Source organism: Schistocerca cancellata, chromosome 1 (assembly GCF_023864275.1).
Source record: "Schistocerca cancellata isolate TAMUIC-IGC-003103 chromosome 1, iqSchCanc2.1, whole genome shotgun sequence".
Classification (NCBI taxonomy): domain Eukaryota; kingdom Metazoa; phylum Arthropoda; class Insecta; order Orthoptera; family Acrididae; genus Schistocerca; species Schistocerca cancellata.
The window spans coordinates 1,234,007,015-1,234,028,455 of record NC_064626.1 but is presented as its reverse complement, the minus strand read 5'-3'; positions in this window follow the sequence as shown (position 1 = coordinate 1,234,028,455).

The window sequence follows — 21,441 nt, the reverse complement described above, 5'->3', positions numbered from 1 at the left end:
CCCCTGTTTAGAGCCATCCGTAAATACTGTTACATGGTCGGGATGCTGGTTTAAAATATCAGAAAATAAAGAGATAAAAACAAACGCAGGAGTGCAACTCCTCCGGTACTCCGACAAGTCTAAAAGGACGCTGGGCCTCTGGAGCAACCAGGGAGGCAGGCGAGTACAACCTTGTCGTTGGGGGGCCACACGCTCCACACCAAGGGACTCAAGCAAATGCTTGGCACGAATACCAAATGGTCTCGTTGCCCTGAGACGACTGGAAAAGAGACGTTCCATAGGTGGTCGGGCAACGGTAGGGTACGCAGGGGAGGTAGGACAGGAAAGGAATTTATGTGATTGGACCGTGTGTTAGCAGATGTACTTACGGTAAAGATATCGAAAACGTCGAAATTCTGTCAACTACACTATCAGCAATTATCTCTGCGAAACGGGTTATTTCAATTTTACAAGAATCTGTGGCTACAATGGAAGTTAGTTTTGTCTGTGGTTACGAAGCCACTCCATCAATCTAATAACAGTAATTTGGAAATTTGTGGTAAGATCTTATGGGACCACGCTGCTGAGGTCATCGGTGCCTAAGCTTACACACTGCTTAACCTAACTTACGCTGAGGACAACACAGACACGCATGACGGAGGGAGGACTCGAACCTTCGACTAGGGAGCCGCGTGGACCGTGACAAGGTGCCTGAGACCGCGTGGCTACACCGCTCGGTTAATAACAGCCTCATTGATACTATGGAGAGTTTTATTACGTTACTGCAATGTCTAAAACTATGTCCTGTGAAGTAGTTACACATTTATCTAATCTTTATTTGACAGGTAGCTAACACGCTCTTGCATGACGGTAAACAATACGATAATCTTTGGACTTTAATAAACAGCTGAACTGTGTATGCTGTTACGTTGTCAATATCACTGAAACTGATTCATTGAGTTACACGGCTCATGCATTGTGCTTCGTGGAATTTATTCGCTATAAATCTTCGTATGTTGGGGGTTTATCCCTAAAAAGAGTCCAAAAAAAAGCAAATGGTATTCGAACTCTCGAAGCAATAACGGCGAAGCTCAATTTCCCATAAAAGTAATTTCCGGTTTAATATGGAGCACGGGGAAGGTGCGAACCCGTCAGCCGGCGCCAGATTCATTTCCTCGCCCCTAGGGGCGCTGCTGCCATTCCATTTTGCGAGTACGCAACATTTGCACGTGGCTATGGTGTCAAATACACGAACCAACGTATGTATTTGAGAAGTGCGAGGGGCGCATCTTAATTAATGGCTTAAACTGACACTGTTGCATCTACGCGAGAACTAAAAAGCAAAAGTTTGGAAATAAATACGGATCATTAAACGAACCGTTTGCGAGATAATTTCATTCACTTAATTTAAATATTGCACGTGTCATCCTGGGTACTAGGTGGGTAGTAATTAAGACAGAAGTGATTTGACAGAAGTATGGCAGATAATATTACATTACTGCTTTAACCTGTTACTTATTTTATTCGAAGCTTTTTACACTTTTACCATTTGAGAGAAGTACTCAGAGAGCTCTTTTTTCATCTGTTGACAGAAGTACAGAAGATAGTAATGAATAAAGAATATGTTATTGGTTTGATCTATTACACATTAAATTTTTTTTACACTTGTATCATTTGAGAGAAGTATTCAAAGTGTTGTTCTTTGTAGTTGCGTATAGTGTTAACAACAAAAATAATTTCATAATATCTGAATCGGTTTATTTCAAACTTTTTTTTCTTTCTTTCTGCACGACTCAAGTACGTCAGATGGAAACATTAACAACGAGAGAAACGCGTTATTCACTATAGATATCCTCATCACTATGTAGTGCATTTTGGCTAATGTGTAATGAAAGTTTTCAAATATTTTGTTTAAGTAAGTACTTCTATTTCATAATGAATAAAAATACCAGAGTTCAAACATACCTCTGACGAAACACAAAATGAATAAAAATTGGTGTAGTACTGTCATTGCCAAACGCAGGCCAGGTCTCATATACAAAGCGTAGAAATTTATCACACAAAAGTCTTCACAAGCAGAGGTTACAAAGTTGTAAGTTACTAAATTAATAAGTAAGTACTTCTGTTTCAGAATGAATAAAAATAGCAGAGTTCAAACATAGATTTGACCAAACACAAAAAGAATAAAAATTAGAGAGCCATTGTCAAACGTAGCCAAATCTCACATATAAAGCGTAGAAATTAATCGCAGGAAAGTCTTCACAAGCAGATGCTACAAAGTTTTAAGTTACTAAAGTAACTGACGGTCACAAAAGAGAGCGCCAATGCGAAATACGGCGAATTTCACTTCTAGGAATTCAAATGTTGCATTTATGTCCTATTGACCTGCATTTGAATATTATGAATGAGCCTATAAGATATTATTGTAAATAACAGGAGATTCAAACAGGAAGTGCGAGTTCGAGTATACTTCTTTGCAAATAAACTTCAGAATCAGAAGTGTTAATGGTTTACCAGAAAAAATATAGGTCTTCAATTTAAATCTATGGCAGGAACTTGTTGCAATTTCCATACAAGTCTGTGTAGAAACAACATATAACAGGTAGAGTCGCCTGTTCATAAGTTGCAAAACAAGAAAAAGTAAGACACGGTAAATTACTTGGTGCATTCATTACAGGTATGTTTAAAAAATATCCTACCCAATTCCGTAGTTGGAGATACTGCTTCAGAGTATACTACAGTCAATTTACAAACTGACGGTTAAGATAGCGTCGTACCAGATAATGTGGGTAGTTAATCGTACTTAAATTCATGAGAACCTCCACAATACACAATATTAGAGCTGCTGACTGCGTCAGACTGCCAGTTTTTTTATATTTTTTTTATGCACACTTACAAGTAGAGGTCCTCAGCAGTGCCACCGACTTTCTGAAACTATCTACACAGTGATGAAGGCCAGAGAAACTATAGGTCTTCAATTGCACCAATCAAAAACGTTTGTTGAGTCCTCATTAAATCTACGGCAGGAACTTGTTCTCACATACTGCAGCCATTCACCCTGATGGGCCCTCGTTTACGAGTAATTGATGAAAAAAATTTTGGAATTTTGTATGACACGCACTAACATTGAAAAAGTTGAATCTTACTGTCTGTCTGCGTGTTATGATGGACAGTTACACATGTACGAGGTTGTGTGTTCGACTCTCGTCAAATGCACTAATTTTTTTTTTAATAACTTCATCGAAATGACTTCGATCATTATTTTTATTCAGTTAATTGGTTTAAATGTATTTTTTTCTGTTCCTTTGTCATATCATTCTAACCACCGTATCAACTCTTTCAATTATTTAATTTTTTTCTTTATGTCATTCTTCTTCCGATCGTAATTTTTGGGAATATGAATTTAATTATATTCATCTATTATAATATTCAATTAATTGAAAAATCATGATCTACCAGTTAAAAAACAAAAGGCGAAGTAATCCATTTTCATCTGTTCAATGGTGTGAAAAATGTATTTTTGTTACCATATGTGCAACTTTTTGCATGGTAATCGTCAAAGAGACATTTAAAACTTAGCCTATACACCTAGTGCACTATGGTGAAAGCAATGTAGAAGAAAATTTACATCAAAGACGGCTATATAAGTAAAACTAAATTCAATCAAAACGAGAACTAGACGTAATGAACGCAATAATGAGGCAGAAACAACAGGTTGATGAAAGAAAAGAAATCAAATCGAAGTTAATAGATGAAATTAATTAAAACCCACGAACAATGATTTCAAGTGGAGAAAGAATGATAGGACGAAAAATAAGAGCAAATGAACAAGTTGAAATCATGATTGCCATTCAGTTACAAAGGGATGGAATTAAAAAATTCCCTTTAAACCGATTAACTGAATAAAAATAATGACCAAAGTCATTTCGATAAAGTTTTACAAATATAAAAACTAGATGCATCTCACGAGGTACGAAACAACAAACTTCAATGTAATAATATTATCTTATCCATTATACCACGCAGACTGACTGTACGATGCCACTCCTTTAAAGCTATTGCGCGTCACACTAAATTCAGAATTATTTTTTTTCATCAATTACTCGTAAACGAGAGCCCGCCATGGTGAATGGATGCGGCGTGTGATGTCTGGGATCTTAATCTGCACCACTGTATAGATGGTATCAAAAAGTCTATCGCACTGATAGGGACCTGTCCTTGTTAGGAAGAAAAAATTATGGAGAAAACCGTTTCCTTATCCTAACAGACACAGCACTAACATAATTTCTAAGAGTATGTGGATGTGGAAAACTAACTTGTAACGGTTCTGGTGAACACCGTCGTACAGAAAACAATTCCACTCACCTTGCGGTGATTTCTTCTTCTGAGTTCGGGTCCACGCACCCGCCGTGTAAGAAAACAAATAACGTTTCTCGACTGGTTAAGCTGTAATAGAACCAGTCGCATTAACTACGTCTAAGGAATGCGTCATATTTTTCAGGTATCAGTTTAAGAGAGCTGTTAAACTGTAGACAGCTCTAGAGTGAAAATTTCGATATGTTCTTAGTCGTTTTATAGGAAACACCGCCAACTCCGTCTAATCAGGAGTTACAATTTCGTCATTCACACTCAGCTTATGGTATCCAACCAAACTTGTTACCGGAAGAAAGCGGATTACCTGTGGCGGAATACTCGCTCAGATGTTCCACAACTCGACCCGTTCGAACGTTCAGTTCTCGATTTCGACTTACACAATGTAAATCGTAAGAAGCAGAGGACCTATTACGCTGCCCTGGGGCACACCTGAAGTTACGCTTGTCTCTGCCGCTCTGCTACTTTCCAGTCTTTAGGAACAGACGTTTCGTCAAGTGAGCGGTTGTACATGACTGCTAAGAAAGGCGGTATTGAGTTTGCATACTCTGAGAGGAACCAGACCGGTATACCATCTCGACCGGAATACTTGCCTTTCTTTAGTGATTTGAGTTGCTCCGCAACACCTAAGATATCTACTTTTATCTCACTCATAGTAACAGCTGTTCTGGTTTCGAATTCTGGCATGTTTACTTCGTCTTCTTTCGTGAAGGAATTACGGAAAACTGTATTTAGTAACTCCGCTTTAGTGGCACCATCATCGGTAACATTTCTATCGCTATCGCGCGGTGACGGTATTGACCGTTTGTATCCATCTGGAAATTCTCCAATGCAGTTTTCTAAAGAATTTCTCTATTGCAGGCAGTACTGGGCCACTATCTGTTCCCCTCGCTGTATTGCCTGGCCCATTCGTTGTCTCTCTCGCTGCGGGTGACCAACCCCTGTTAGAAGCCTTTCGTTGCATGCGGGCCTTGATGGCGCAACTCGCATCTGCCCCAAACCGTAACGTTTCTTCCAGCAGCTTTTTATTATTCTGCTCATTGACATGTAGGATTTTGGTTCATTGTGTTAATATGGTCGAATTGAGTGTCATCCATTTTGGCATTTCCTACTGTACGTTTTGATAGGCACATCTGCTCACTACCATCAAAGTAAGTCAGATGATATATCCATCTGCTGGTTACGATGTATCAAATCTCATTTAAGGTGCGAATTAACTTTCATTCAAGCTGCCACCTTACACTGTAATAGAAGAAACTATGAAATAACAAAGAGGAACAGAGCCGGTTCTGGAGTAGTAATTTTACTCGATAATATATGGAGATGAGGCATCCATGAATGCACAAACATAAATAAATGTGTAACGAAAATTTTAAAATTTCGGGAGGTGATCTAACAGCTACAGAGATATACGGCCCAGAGGAGGGAAGGATGGATGATACTAACAGTTTTAATGACGACCTTAAGAAAGAACTGAACAAATTAAAAAAGCACAACATGTTGCAATCGCCGATGATATTAATGGCAATGTAAGAATCCAATCTATTACAGGAAAATTAGACTGCGTTGCAGACATGACTGTAATAATATTGGTCAAAAACGACACAGATTTTCATCTTTTAATAATTTTAAAGCTACTAGTATATTTGACAGTCAGAAAGACATTTGCAAGTTTACATACAACGCTCAAAGAAAAAGGTCCTTAATTGGTTATACAGGTATACGAATTAATCATAAAATGACGAATCTTGTAAAATATATGCGGAACTGATCCAGATAGCGACCATCTCCTTTTAGCCAGCAAGACATGGTTACTGTCAACATGGAGAAACCTTTGCCAGAACAGCCTCTATGGAAAGTTACCTTTACTACCAGCAAATAAAGACATCGACAAAAATCAAAATAATATTAAGACTTGTATCATCGAAGCAGACTCAGAAGCACATGCAAAAACGAACAGATGGCAAAAGCCGACTCACGGTTTGGGAAGCATGAATTAAGGAGCCATTAAGGAAAAACAGATAGCTTATTTGAAGTTTCTACAGGCAATAACATCAGAGAGCTGGGAAACATACAAAATGAAAAGAAGAGCCGTTAAACAAATAGTTTGCAAGGCACACCATGAGTCACGGGACACATTCATTAGCCTCTTAGAACATGGCACACGCGGTACCCACCACTGCGCATATGTAGACACGAAAGCGCTGAACAAGGAAGTAAGAGACACTGCTTCAATGAACATCCTACCCAATGACCAGTAGATAAACCGTTATTTGGACTTATTGTGTAGACAGAGGAACGAAGATTACGCAATATGCACAACCACACATTATATCCAATAAACGTGGAGAACCTACAGGAGGCTTTAAAAGGTATGAAAAACGAGAAAGCTACCGGAAGGGATCGAATAAATGCTGAACTAATGAAACATGCAGACCTGTTAAAAGTTAAGAGGCCTTTAAAAATAAAAAATAAATTATTTTGGTAGAATTGCAGGATGCCAGAATCTTGACATACAGCTGAACTCATCTTTTTCTTCAAGAACTAGAATCGCAATGTCAGTGAAAACTACTGTGGCATCAAGCACTGGCTGCAAACTATACTCAAATATTATCAGCAATTTTGTGAACACTATCACAGTAGCTCTTATCTCCGAGAAACCAAATTAATTTACACCAGGTCGTCCGTGTATTAAGAATGTTATAAAAAATCACAGAAAACTCATTCTAAAAGCCATATAGCCTCTGTCGACGTTGAAAGGACTATCTACCCTATTAACCGAAATAGCCTATGAAAAACTATGTCTGTATACCTAAGAGAGCCAATGAAAAGTCTTTATAAAAATACGCGCATAGTAATATGCACAGACGGAAATTAATTAGAAGAAACAGTTATTAACCAAAGAGTAGGAAAAGATTTGGACTGTCACTTGCTATTTTCAATATTTATATTGTAAGACGTATGCGTTGCCGGCGATGGGCGAGGCATGGCAGAGTCACTGACCAGAGAGTAGTATGTAGTTAGTTGTTGCTTGTCGCTAGTCTGCAGTAGTATTCAGTAGTCTGCGTGAGTCTGCAGTAGTCTTCAGTAGTCTTCTGTAGTCTGCTGTAGTCGACAGGAGTCGGCGCGTGCCTGCGCGTGTCGGCAGTCTGCTCCGGTCGGGACTTTGGAGGATGAGTATTATTGTAGAAGGTAAAGAAGCAGCCTTGCGCATATCTAGTAACGTATATTAACTGTCATTAATTTCTTTTAAAAAAATGCCCCAATAATAATTTTTATAATATAAAGTAATTTTTTTAAGAAAAGCATTCATTTCAATTTAAAGAATATTTCCAGTGCATGATAATTCCTTCCAAGAATCAAAAAAAATATAGGCCCGCATTGCACGAAGCTGTGTCGAAAAATTTTTACATAAGAGCAGATATATTTGCAGTTTTTATTGAGGTAAGAATTTTTCCTTTTTTATTCAGATTATAGGGCCGAGGCGCAGCGCTGCTGTCGTCATAAAATTTACCAGGTTACTGAATTTTTTTATTATTTCGGTGTTTAGGAATTTAATTTTGTGTTTACATTAAATGTGAATGCATTTCTGCACAGAGATTATAAATGGGAGCCAATTTTGTTCAGAGGTAACAATATATAAAGTTCATTTAATTATTATTTTTGTGTGGTGATTACACTTCATTCCTGGTTTCTAATTTAAAATAATTCTGTGGGGAAGTGGTTCTTGGTTCATATTTTAATTTAAATATTTCTGTGGGGAGGTTACACTTGGCGACCCTGCCAGGATCGTATTTCTTTGTGAATCTTCTGATAAGTACTCACATATCTGCTCTTATTTATTTAAACGTAGTTTGCATCTGACGCAACGCATTTACTAATTTGTCACTCTTCCTTTCACAGATGATCGGCAATTTGTTGCTTTTTGTTGTAATGTTGTTTGTTGCATTTTTGCATTGTCTTTGTTTCATTTTTGTGCTTAATTTTGATTTGTGTAAAAATGCCACGAAAAACTGTTAACAGTACATCGCAATGTGTAATGAGTGAAATAGCCGACTCGAATAGTTTGACCGATAATACTTGCGACACTCAGTGTAATGATGATAATCCCCTAATTGTAGACAATCAGTGCCTACCGACCACTAGTAATGATTTTAATGCTAATGATGAGCAAACAAATTCAATTGTGTCCTCTGTTAATTTAACGTCAATTGATGACGCGAGACGTTCTGTTACAATGAACGCTGCCCAGTTTAACACACCCGGTTTGCAAAATTTGCATAGTGAACTGATGAATTTTTCTAACGAAAATGAACAGTGTACTCAAAATACGACAGATTTATTTGATTCCGAGGTAGTGACTGACAGTGCACATCCGATAGGAAAACCTTTTCGAGAATCACAGAATGACCAAATGGTTACTCAAAACGTGATAATTGCAGGTACGCCATCAAACAGCACAGAGAATAGAGAAGGTAATATTGACTAGGATCAAATTATGGCAATATTGCTACAACAGAATGAAAATTCCGAACAACAGAATGAAAGACAAGAGAACAATCTCAAACAACTTAGGGAAAATCTCAAACATCAAATTAATGAAATTAATGGAAAACAAGACTACCTTAATGAAAAATTAGATAACAATTCCCGACTGCTTAGTGAACAGTGTCATGATACTAAGGAACAATTACGTGTGTAAATTGCGCCTTGTGCTAGGAAAAATAGTGAAGAAATTAGATCTGTTACTCAAGAATTAAGGAATACGCAGGCAGCTGCAACAGAATCACTTAGAGACGAAATTAGTGCAGTCGGTAAACAATGCTCTAAAAACGCAACACAGTTACACGACAAGTTTAAATTAATGTCAGCAGAACTTTCGCGCACACTGGATGCAAAAGTAGACGCGAAATTCGACCAACAGAACCGTAAAATTGACGAACGTTTTAATCACCACCTACAAAACAGTGAAACGCGTTACCGTAAATTCATACTGGAACAGGATAAAGTAAAGAGGCAAGTCATGGAAACAATTACCGCACAGGGACAGGAAGATAAACGCAAATTGTTTACGAAAGCAAAAACCTACGTAGACAACAATATTGCTACAGTATCAGACGAAATTAATACAATCAAACAGATGAACACCGAACTGCGTGATGAAATTTCCGATCTTAAACCAAAAACAGGTACACACACAGTACACTTTCAGACAGTGACCGACAAACTTGAACAATTAGAATTAATACAGGATCCCGATGCCATCAAAGAAGACGTTAAAAAGTTGAACGAAACCACACGTAAAATACAAAAACAAATTAATGCTTGTGATAATAAAAACGATGATCAGGTAAAAATACTGACTGAAAAATATGATGAATTGGCCAGTCGTATTGACGTTATTAAAAGTAATAATGAGACCAAATTAGACGATACTTCACCGATTTCGTTTAATCAAACACCTGAATTCCAAAATTTACAGCAGACGATCAGTGAGATAGATTCGTCCAATAATACATTACGTAGAAAATTGTCGACTTTACAGCAAGAGGTGACAGAGATAAAAAATATTTCAGTCAATAACACGTCACGGCATACGGCACATTCCGAACATTTGTCACACTCACACAGGCAGTATAATTTAGGTAATTTACAGAGAGTACGTGACTTAGATTCCGAACAATCACAGACAAATAGATTCTCATACAATCCTGAACCTGTTCAGACATACAGAGACGATAATTTTGATTACAAACGTTTTCTATGAGTGAGAAAATTTAAAGTATTTAAAAATGACAGAACACAGATTCACCCATTGGATTGGATACAACAATTTAGCTTTGCTTTTCCACCGGCTTGGCCCGTAACACATAAACTTGAATTTATTTGCAGTTTTTTGGAAGGCGAACCGGTAACTCGTATGAGACCGATCGCGAGACAATGCTACTCGGTAGAAGAATTTCAGAATGCTTTTCTGTCAGCGTATTGGTCGAAGACGACACAGCGCGGAATCAAGGATCAATTAATTAGTTTAGCGAATTATGAGAACTCAAATTTTTCCACTGTCACGCAATTTTTTTAACACATGGTCCAACAAAACCAGTACTTAAATGAACGATTCAGTGAATCTGCACTTATTCAATTATGCATTTCTAAATTACCACGATCATTAAGAGTGTCACTTTTAACGGGTCAACAGAAAGAAAATATTTCGGCATTCAGAGATCTGTTACAGCTTTTGGAAGTGCAGTAATCGAATTATTCCTTTATAAACAAAAATTTTTCATATAATAACCAAGGTCAACAAACATATAGCAATTACGATCAGCCACGCAATTTCAATAGTAAAGCTAATAGACGCTTCAGTAACGACAACCACCAGAACTTTAATAACAGACATAATTTTAATTATCAGTATCGACAAGATTATCAGCAACAGCGAACGCATTTTGGTAACAAAAGAGGTTTTTCACAACAACAGAATGAAAGTCAGCCGGTTAGCATACCTAAAGTATGTAAAGTATGTATCTGGTAAAGGAGTAGACGTTAAATTACAGACACATTTATCATTTTGTATTGCAGGTCATACACTTCACTCAAATTTTTGGATTGTTCCCTTATTGACGACAGACGTTATTTAAGGTACAAATTTTCTGGTACAACACGACGCAATTATTGACTTTCAAAATTCCTATTTAATGTTAAAGTATGAAAATATACAACTGGCTTTAGAATTTCAGCACTCTTTAGCTGCAGAAGAACAAACAATTAATCGTACAGAGGTCATTTCCGCGTCACGTAACATACACTGTCATTCCACATTGTTCACAGATACGTACGTACACAACTATAATACTCCAGACGAAGCTGACTATGACGTTATACAGATGTTTTCTGATAAAGTTAAACAGAGTGGTGCAAATACAGACGACGAACGCACGCAACTACGCAAAATTCTTTTAGAGCAAGCTCCAGATTTTGACAAAGTTCCTGGTACTATGTCCGGTTTTACGTATGAATTTCAAGTTAAACAGCACGACACATTTAAAGCCAAACATTATCCCATTCCGTACATTCACAGAGAACAAGTTAAGAAAGAAATGCAAGCTATGCTTGACCAAGGAATTATTGAGCCGGCAGTTAGTCCGTACATAAACCCGCTCCATATTGTTAAGAAAAAGGATGGTTCACTTCGCCTCGTACTTGATTCGCGTTACATCAATGACATTATTATTAATGAAACGGATCGCCCACAGACATTAGAAGAACTTCTACAGAAATTTCATGGTACTGCTATTTATTCCACATTAGATTTGAAATCGGGATTTTGGCAAATTCAACTGCATCCAAACTGCAGAAAGTACACGACTTTTCTCTGTTTTGGTGACTGTCATAAATTTTGTAAATTACCGTTCGGTTTAACTATTTCTTCAGCAGCATTTATTCGCAGTTTGAATTCAATACTTCCGACAGTACTTAAAGACAGACTCACAACGTACGTAGACGACATTCTTATTGCAGAAGCTAACTGGTCTGAACACAATCTGATTCTTGAACAACTGTTACGAACTTTTCGTGCACAAGGACTCACAGTTAATCTCAGTAAATCGCACTTTGGAAAAACTTCCATAAAATTTCTTGGACGTATAATTTCAGCAGAAGGCATTGCGCCTGACCCGGAAAAACTTCAAGCTTTACGTGACATTACAGTTCCTACGACGATGAAACAACTACGCAGCTTTTTGGGTTTAATTAATTCATTACTCTGTTTTAGACACCCCTAGATTATGTAAACTGACGGGTAAAAACACTATTTGGTCCTGGGATAGGCAAGCACATTCTGAATTTGTGAACCTGAAAGAAGCCTTGTTGAATGCACCACTTTTATCACATCCAGATCTTACTAGAAATTTTTCCATTGCCACCGACAGTTCTAATACCGCTTTAGGCGTACACATTTTTCAGGAAATTGAAGAAGATTACACTACAGTAATTAAAAACATCGCCTTTGCAAGTCGCATTCTGTCACCTGCTGAACGCAATTATTCTGTTACAGAACTTGAAACACTATGTGTTGTTTGGTCATTTACGAGATTTCGGCATTTTCTTTATGGAATACGCACTACTGTTTACACTGACCATAGAGCTATGCAGTTTATACTTTCCGCTAAATTTACACACGACAGATTAAGTAGATGGAAACTTTATTTACAGGAATTTAATTTTACAATTCTCCACATTCCCGGCACACAAAATATTGTAGCAGACGCACTATCTCGTTCGATCAGCAACAATCAGCAAGACATCGCAACCAACTTCTGCAAAGCAAATTTCAGCGTCATGTACATTCAACAAGTTGCATTTGACCATTTCATTTCGTCCTCAATAGAAGACATAGCACAAGAGCAGAGTAAAGACAACGTATGAAAAGAGATTAAACACCTTTGGCAAGATAGGAATAATGTTACCATTAAAGACCATTACACTGTACGCAACAATATTGTGTTTCGCCGCTCTCACCCTGACAGCAACAATTGGTTATTATGCATTCCTGACGAACTTGTTAACAAATTAATTAGTTATACTCATTTAAGTTACGCACATTACGGAGGGAGAAAATGTTTTCTTATACTGAGACAAAACTGTTATTTTACCAACATGGAGAAACGTATTCGACGAGTGTTAGCGTCATGTAAAATCTGCCAGAAAGCTGAGTCAGATACGACTTCACATATTCCTCCATTACATCCCATTGCACCTGTTAAATTGAGAGATATGGCCGCTGTAGACATTTTTGGTCCGATTCCCAGAACTAATAGAGGTTTTTGCTACATCTTTGTCGCTGTTGAACTCACTTCAAAATTTGTTACCCTCACTCCGTTACGCAAAGCTACTGCTAAAACTGTTTGGGAAGCATTTGTAAAACATTTTGTATTCCATGTAGGACATGTATTGAAAGTAATTTCCGACAATGGACCACAGTTTCGATCTGCTATGTGGACACGTATGTTACGAGCTAGAAACATTTCTCCGATCCATATATCCAGGTACCATGCTTCTTCGAACCCTTGTGAACGATTAATGAAAGAAAATGGTAAACTGTGTAGAATATACTGCCATAAAAGACATATTGATTGGGACACACACATACTCTCATTCCAGGATGTAATTAATTCCATAGCAAATGAATCTACTATGCTATCTTCGTCTGGTATACTGAAAAATGTTGAACCACCTAACAAAATTAAAGAATTAGTAACCTTTCCTACATCTCGTCGACTACGACACCATGAAATAATTGACATTGCGCTGAACAACATCAAACGTGCCGCAGAGCGCCGGAGAAGACAGCAAAAACAGGTTTGTACACGCCGTGACTTTCACATTGGACAGAAGATATTAATACGCACACATTATTTATCTAACGGAGGAAAAAGTAGATGTAGTAAATTTGTGCTTCTACACGCAGGTCCATATGGAATTCGCAGAATTCCTCACCCCAATGTAGTACACGTCGAGACTCTGAGAACCAGAAAAACCAAAGGGAATCACCATATCTCCAACATCAAACCCTTTATTGAATGAACATACTTTATGATTTATCACACTGTAATGCCATTTCCTGATTTTTTTATGACCACTTATGCAATTATATTCACATGAACACTTACTGATGATTATCGTATTTTTTCTTGGCAAGTGCCGGGCAAGGTAAGGTTAGCAGGTCGCCTTTCTTGTCGTTACATATCAGACCGTGCACATTTTTCATGTATGTATGATTGTTTTCCTGTTTTGTTTGTATGCACTATGAAATATTTAAGATATAACAAACACCATTGAATTTGACATTTTGCCTTATGATATCTCAAAATCGTGACTATTTTACATTTTTTGCTGCTACATTGTAATACACTGTGTACATTTTTGCCTCTGAACGCTGTTTATGTTTTTGACATATTACGTTTTCTGTCATGGTATGCTGTATGCTCAATTATATCACTAGAAACCAGTTTCTATTTAATGGGTATATGATTTAAATGCAAGACATCAATCTTTGTTCATCATTTTCAGAAAGAAATAACGTGTAAAAGAAATAAATTAAACAGAAATGGGAATTTCACCTTCGAAATGAACGAAAGAAGATGCAATACCTCGTCACGAAGAGTAAATGGATCAGAATTAACAAGCATTAACGAGAATATACTATACACATCGTATGATAGCAGTCTTAACTATTATTTTTCTTTCAGAATACGAGGCGATTGATGCAGGCTGTCAGACAGAACTACACATGTTAGTTTTAGTGATGAAATATGGTAGAAATAAGGAACTCTATACTATGAGTAGTTGTATAATGAAGTGACTATTTTGCAGATGATAATGGATGGTTATGAATAATGATGAAGAATATAGTAATATGGATAATGAAGTTTTTCTTTACAGATGATGATAATAATGGAGTTATGATGATATGGATAATGAAGTTTTTGTTTGCAGGTGATGATAATGAAGTTTTTCTTTGCAGATGAAAATAATGATGAAATTTATATATTTACTGTTAGTTAAGAAATGCTATGTAGTTATTTAGGCATTTGTTGCAGTTCGTTTTAACAGTATGTCTTATGTCGTATGGTATGATGACTGAAGGTTTTGGAAAGGACAGCAAGACAACATATATATTTTATACACATTTCACTACCTGTTAATTCGAAGTTCACTACTTTTCAGCATAATATGCGTTTCTTCTTTTAGTTTAATAATCCATTTTGTATTTTTTGCAGGAAAAATTATTCATGAATTTAATGTACTATAAGTAGTTGGTCATTAAACCTGTGTCATTCATAAATGTGATCACATATACTCTATTTGTTTCATAACCTTGCTACAGCTGACTCATGATGAATGATGTTTCACATCTTCATTTGCAGCAATAACTCAAAAGCAAATATTGTTATGCCCCAGTAATTAATTATCGATCTCAACGCAATGCATTGCTAACACAAAAAAATTTATTACCAGTACAAATAATGCTACCATTTTAAGAGAGTTCTGAGTAATACTGAATGATGTTTTCTAGTCACTGACCTTGAATAATAGTTACAGTATGTTACATTTTCAATATGTCCTATGTCACTTGAATGATCAGTTCTAAGTAATACTGAATAATGTTTTCTAACCACAGACCTTGAGTAATAGTTACAGTGAGTTACATTTTAAATATGTCCTATGTCACTTGAATGATAAGTTCTGCATAATAGTGAATGATATTTTGTAATAATGCATACATGCTATGCCAATAATTTCTGTAAATAATATTTATGTTATACTCTATAAATGCTATGCAAATAATTGACTCTCATTTTGAATGATAACTTCTGAATAATACTAAATAAGGTTTTATAAAAATATAAGAATACTTTGTAACTGGCCAATGAGTGCCAATAATTATTTTAAATATGTCGTATGCTTTGTACTACTCAATACTTGCTATATGTTTTGTAATTGGCCAATGAGTGCCAATGATTACTATAACTAAGTGAATTATGTTAATACTATGCCATTCATTAGCTCCTGTTTTGAATGATGACTTCTGGTGGTTTGTAACTCTCCAATGAGTGCCAATGTTCACTGTAATCAGATGATTTATGAACATTATTCTGTAATGCTTCATACATGGTACAGAAATGTTCAGTAACTGGGCGATGAGTACCACCAATTACTCAAATCAGTTGTTAGACTAGTGTAATTCTCAATGAAGACTAGTATGTGACTTAATGTCCTTCACCTTCTGACCTAATTACCAGAAATTACTGCAATATCCGTTTGTCCTGTCTATCCTCATGATCATGGAGCACTATATTTGGTTTTTGCACTTATTCTTCGTTGGTGTACCTTACAAGAATGTGGTGCTGACATGACATGCTGTCCACCACCTTGAGCGATGGAGATGTAATTATGGTCCCACTGTTTGGTATACCTAATGTACTACCAAAATGATAACATGGAATATTACTACGACATTTCAGTATCTTGGCTACACTGATTTATACTTCAAGGAAAAGAACTTCAGATTGTCTGACTTGGTGTTGTGCTTCTGTAGAAAGATATGGACTTTCACTGCAGCTGCGTGCAATCTAATGTGCTACAACCATGATGCAATCCTTCCCTTTCCTATCCTAGTTCTTGTAAAATAGTAAAAAAAAAGTAGTATATACAGTGCGTGTGCACTTTTGTCATTTTGTTAACACGATTTGTATTCATTGCATATACATTTTGTGATTTCCTGATATGTTCATTACTACAGTGCATGTGCACTTTATGTCATTTGTTAATATGATTTGTACTCATTCCGTATACATTTTGTGATTTGCTGATATATTCTGAACTATAGTGCGTGTGCACTTTATGTTATTTGTTAATATGATTTGTACTCATTGTGTATACATTTTGTCTTTGCTTGATATGTTCTGTACTCAGTGCATGTGCACTATATTTTATTTCATGTTCTGCACTTATATATACATATTCTGTGATTGTAAACTTAGTTAATTAAGAAAAATTTGTTGCTCATGTCAAGTCCAATTGACTCCCCATAGCTGCCAAATTTTAGCCCCCCCAGAGGAGGGTTATGTAAGACGTATGCATTGCCGGCGATGGGCGAGGCATGGCAGAGTCTCTGACCAGAGAGTAGTATGTAGTTAGTTGTTGCTTGTCGCTAGTCTGCAGTAGTATGCAGTAGTCTGCGTGAGTCTGCAGTAGTCTTCAGTAGTCTTCTGTAGTCTGCTGTAGTCGACAGGAGTCGATGCGTGCCTGCGCGTGTCAGCAGTCTGCTCTGGTTGGGACTTTGGAGGATGAGTATTATTGTAGAAGCAGACTTGCGCATATCTAGTAATGTATATTAACTGTCATTAATTTCTTTAAAATAATGCCCCAATAATAATTTTTATAATATAAAGTAATTTTTTTAAAGAAAAGCATTCATTTCAATTTAAAGAATATCTCCAATGCTTAATCATTCCTTCCAAGAATCAAAAAAAAATATAGACCAACATTGCATGAAGCTGTGCCGAAAAATTTTTACATAAGAGCAGATATATTTGCAGTTTTTATTGAGGTAAGAATTTTTCCATTTTTTATTCAGAATACAGGGCCGAGGCGCAGCGCTGCTGTCGTCATAAAATTTACCAGGTTACTGAATTTTTTTATTATTTCGGTGTTTAGGAATTTAATTTTGTTGTTACATTAAATGTGAATGCATTTCTGCACAGAGATTATAAATGGGAGCCAATTTTGTTCAGAAGTTACAATATATTAAATTCATTTAATTATTATTTTTGTGCAGAGGTTACACTTCGTTCCTGGTTTCTAATTTAAAATAATTCTGTAGGGAGTTGGTTCTTGGTTCATATTTTAATTTAAATATTTCTGTGGGAAGGTTACAATATTGCCTTCATTATTGATGAATTGAAAAGTAAAATAAACCAATGATTTAAGAATGCGAATCATTGATATCTGAATATGTTGTTTTCAGATGACATCTGTCATTCAAAATCATCGAAATGACCTTCAAATATAAGTGTAGAAGACGCAAAAATTATGCAGGGAATACAATTACAAAGTTTCTAGTAATAAAATGAAAATAATGGCATTCCAAGAAAAACATGCAGTAACATCAAAAATTGTTTTGTTAATTCAGTTTTAGAGCAACTCTTTCGAACCTCTTACCTGTGGAATAAGTTCTGATTTTGAGTCCACTAATCAAAGTGAAATACACAAATTCCAAACTGTCTCTGTCACCATTAGCAGCAACATCCTAATACTTTCATGATTTACACATAAAATTCATCAAATACATGCTAATTAATGAACACACCCTATATACACTCCTGGAAATTGAAATAAGAACACCGTGAATTCATTGTCCAAGGAAGGGGAAACTTTATTAACACATTCCTGGGGTCAGATACATCACATGATCACACTGACAGAACCACAGGCACATAGACAAAGACAACAGAGCATGCACAATGTCGTCACTAGTACAGTGTATATCCACCTTTCGCAGCAATGCAGGCTGCTATTCTCCCATGGAGACGATCGTAGAGATGCTGGATGTAGTCCTGTGGAACGGCTTGCCATGCCATTTCCACCTGGCGCCTCAGTTGGACCAGCGTTCGTGCTGGACGTGCAGACCGCGTGAGACGACGCTTCATCCAGTCCCAAACATGCTCAATGGGGGACAGATCCGGAAATCTAGCTGGCCAGGGTAGTTGACTTACACATTCTAGAGCACGTTGGATGGCACGGGATACATGCGGACGTGCATTGTCCTGTTGGAACAGCACGTTCCCTTGCCGGTCTAGGAATGGTAGAACGATGGGTTCGATGACGGTTTGGATGTACCGTGCACTATTCAGTGTCCCCTCGACGATCACCAGTGGTGTACGGCCAGTGTAGGAGATCGCTCCCCACACCATGACGCTGGGTGTTGGCCCTGTGTGCCTCGGTCGTATGCAATCCTGATTGTGGCGCTCACCTGCACGGCGCCAAACACGCATACGACCATCATTGGCACCAAGGCAGAAGCGACTGTCACCGCTGAAGACGACACGTCTCCATTCGTCCCTCCATTCACGCCTGTCGCGACACCACTGGAGGCGGGCTGCACGATGTTGGGGCGTGAGCGGAAGACGGCCTAACGGTGTGCGGGACCGTAGCCCAGCTTCATGGAGACGGTTGCGAATGGTCCTCGCCGATACCCCAGGAGCAACAGTGTCCCTAATTTGCTGGGAAGTGGCGGTGCGGTCCCCTACGGCACTGCGTAGGATCCTACGGTCTTGGCGTGCATCCGTGCGTCGCTACGGTCCGGTCCCAGGTCGACGGGCACGTGCACCTTCCGCCGACCACTGGCGACAACATCGATGTACTGTGGAGACCGCACGCCCCACGTTTTGAGCAATTCGGCGGTACGTCCGCCCTGCCTCCCGCATGCCCACTATACGCCCTCGCTCAAAGTCCGTCAACTGCACATACGGTTCACGTCCACGCTGTCGCGGCATGCTACCAGTGTTAAAGACAGCGATGGAGCTCCGTATGCCACGGCAAACTGGCTGACACTGACGGCGGCGGTGCACAAATGCTGCGCAGCTAGCGCCATTCGACGTCCAACACCGCGGTTCCTGGTGTGTCCGCTGTGCCGTGCGTGTGATCATTGCTTGTACAGCCCTCTCGTAGTGTCCGGAGCAAGTATGGTGGGTCTGACACACCCGTGTCAATGTGTTCTTTTTTCCATTTCCAGGAGTGTATAACCACTGCGCTATCCTAGCACAGTAGTTTTGTATAACTTCCTCTTCTGTCCAAGTTCCCATGCACGCCTCACCCCACTTGGTTTTTCTTGTAAACTCGAAAAGCATTGCAGGGTCTCTCCAGCTGTATTGGAATAACACTGCAGCATCGAAAGAAGCGGAGGGACCTGCATGAAACCCAGACACAGATGGTTTAATAAAATGAAGCGGTATTGCACCAGAGACCTTTTCAACTCTCAAACATCTATGACGTATTTACGCAGACTGAATCAACGAATGAAAATTTGTAGCAAGGTTAGGAGTCGAATAGCCATAATTTTTCATGAAAACGCACATTCTCTTTATTTCTAACTACATATTGGACGAAAAAATTTCAATTTTTGCTGCAAATATAAATTCACGTCTATGGACGTTCCATTACAGGTTTTTTATTAACAATCTTTACTGGATTATTAATTTAGCTTTAGAGACTTTCAAAAATCAACTTTTTGGGACAAAAACTAAATATCAAATACTCAATTATTTGGACTATGTGCATTGTTTTATACCACAAATGCGGTCTCACACGACCCAGAGTGGTAAGCAATGCAGAAACTTGGGAAACAATAATTTTCGCTGCGTCGAGCAATGAATGGATGCATGTTCTAACAATACCACAACTTGCAAAGTAGATAAGAAATCAGATTAATAATGTTGTTCACGCAGCATATGTTCGCTTTATCGGGCAACAACAAAACTATTGACTGTGGATGGTATCGTCAGAATCGAAATAATGAGGTCACTGCAAATAAGTCATTAATTTGGCACTTGCCTTGAATGGATTCCCACGCAGATTTCGTCGAAGTCGTTACGGCGCATCTTGTTGATTCTAGGTGTAACATCCACGAGATAAATTTTAGCTACAGTGGGACGAGAGGAAATTATGCCTCTAACAGTTATAAACATTATCTATTCGACATATAAAAAATAGTGAAAACGATGATAAATATTAATTATTTATATAATATTCTATGACGTAATTGGACATATCGATGTGTATCGTACAAAGACAATGATAATTGTATATTCCTTTTATCATCTGCGTTTGTCTTCCTTGGTTTTTACCTTTTGTTGGTTAGCTTTTGTAGGTTGCGGATTCATATCAAACTGAGGTCTGTTAAGAAATTGTAATTATTTGTTAATTATTACTTGAAAATAGGAGTTCATTATTATTATAAATATGAGAGAATAATTGTTTGTAACTTTAATTCCTCTCTCAGTAAGCATTATCTGTGTTTATTATTTCTTTCCGCTGCAGACATTGATGATGGCGATTTGTATCGTGTTTTTTGTCCGTGTTTTCCTTAGAAACAAATCAAATGTTTGCTTGATGAAGTCTAAATAGTGCACAATACGAAAGTAGAGTTTATAGAGTTTAATAACCATTTCAAATACTTACTTATTTGGTCTAACAATAAAAAGTCTCTATCAATTGTCTGCCGCCATCTTAACAATTACCTCGGTAGCAAATTCAAATTACGCAACTCTGCAGACATAAATGCCGAACGTAATACAAATGTGTAAAAATAAATGTGCACCGGTGGTCCTGAACTCATTTTAATGAAAATGATTCGAATCAGATTGCTTCTTAAAAAACAGTGCTCATAGCACGATCCTTATAAGAAACATTTCTAGCTGATGTATAGAGCCAAAATTAATTACGCACTAGTTGCGAAGAATATTGTTTCAGGTAACATACGTCAGTTCTTTAGCAACTTGACCAAATCTTTAGCTGGGAGAAAAATTA